Source organism: Aptenodytes forsteri, unplaced genomic scaffold (genome assembly GCF_000699145.1).
Source record: "Aptenodytes forsteri isolate BGI_AS27 unplaced genomic scaffold, ASM69914v1 Scaffold368, whole genome shotgun sequence".
Lineage (NCBI taxonomy): Eukaryota > Metazoa > Chordata > Aves > Sphenisciformes > Spheniscidae > Aptenodytes > Aptenodytes forsteri.
The window spans coordinates 192,729-194,219 of NW_008794884.1; positions in this window are offsets into that span (position 1 = coordinate 192,729).

Consider the following 1,491-nt stretch of genomic DNA (forward strand, 5'->3'; position numbering starts at 1 on the left):
GAAACCCTGCCTGTGTGCCAGGCAGCTGGACTCCCTGGGGCTCCGGCACTGAGCGGAGTCCGCCAAGCTGCCTCCAGCAAGCCACACACGCACCCCGGCATGGCATGGCACGGCACGGCACAGCACAGCATGCAGTGCCCCTGGCATGCCCCGCTACCCCTCCTGGAGAGGGACCATCCCCTTGGGCCCAGGCCCCCCTCCCGAGGCAGCACCCTCCCGGAGGGCTCCAGGAGGCTTAGGGCAGGATTTGGGAGGAAGCCCGCGGTGGGAAGCCCCTCGCGTCCCCAGGGAGCGGCATGCCCGGGGTGGGATGTGCTGTGCCGTGGTACCCGGGTGGGCTCAGGCATCTGGGGAGCACCTGGCCAGCCCAGCCAAAGGGGCTTTGCGCCACGGGGATGGGCGCTGCCTGCCAGTACGCTGCGCCAGAGGGTCCCCACCGTGCCACCCCCACAGGGACATGCCCTCCACAGCTCTGCCAACTGCCACAGTGCAGCCCCATGGGGGACAGGCACACGGGAAGGCGCCAGGTGGACGGCCAGGAACCCTGTGGGGTACCCCCAGAGAGGGATGCTGAGCTGCAAGGGGGGCAACCCTGCACCCCGCACCGCTGGGGGTCTGCCCACAGCCCACCCAGGTGGTCCGGCCAGCCCCTCCCAGAGTGCACAGCACCCACGACACCGGCCCCAGCCCCGAGCGGGACAAGGGCAGCAGCACTGTCACCGGCAGGCGGGTGCTGCTGCGGCCCCTCCAGCAACATGCTTCCTCGAGCGGCAGGGCAAGACCCGGAGCGCAGCGGCACCACCGTTCCCCAGGGCTCAATTTTTTTTTTTCTCACTCCTGCCTTTGGAGTCAGTAAATATTTCAATTTGCTCCTCTCGCCCTGCGCACACCCAGCTCTGCTCCATTGTACTGGCATTCGGTCCCCTTCCAGGCTGGCCCCCCCCGTCTCCCACCCGTGCGTACGCGTCAGAGACAGGGAGCGAGATGGCAAACAAAGGAAAAGAGGGAGAGGAGGGGAGCGCAGCGAGCGCAGGGCGAGGAGGGGGGAAAGGGCCGGCGGCAAGCGGGGGGCACCCGGGCCCGGCCGGGAAAGGCAAATTCCAAGGAAGCAAAAAGGGGAAACGGCCCATTGGAGCGCACCTTGGCCGGGAAATCTGTATTTCCAGGGTCATCTGCACTCCGGGGAAACTGGGAACTCCAGGGGAGAGCGGCCACATTCCTCCCCTCCAGCACCCGGGCTGGCTGGGGTTGGGTTTTTTTTTTTGTTTGCCAATTAAAGTTTGGCCATTGCTGGTGCCGTCGCAGGAAGATCAAAATCCCGCTCGGCTTTATCCCCCCTCGCCAGGCCGGTCAACTGAACGCCGCCGAGCTGAAGCAATTAGGGAAAGGTTTTCTCGGCTGGAATAGGGACTCCTTTGGGGGGCTGAGACCCCGGGGCAGAGGGGGTGCCTCGGGGGGCTCGGAGGTAGGGCTGCCCGCACGCCTGGTCCC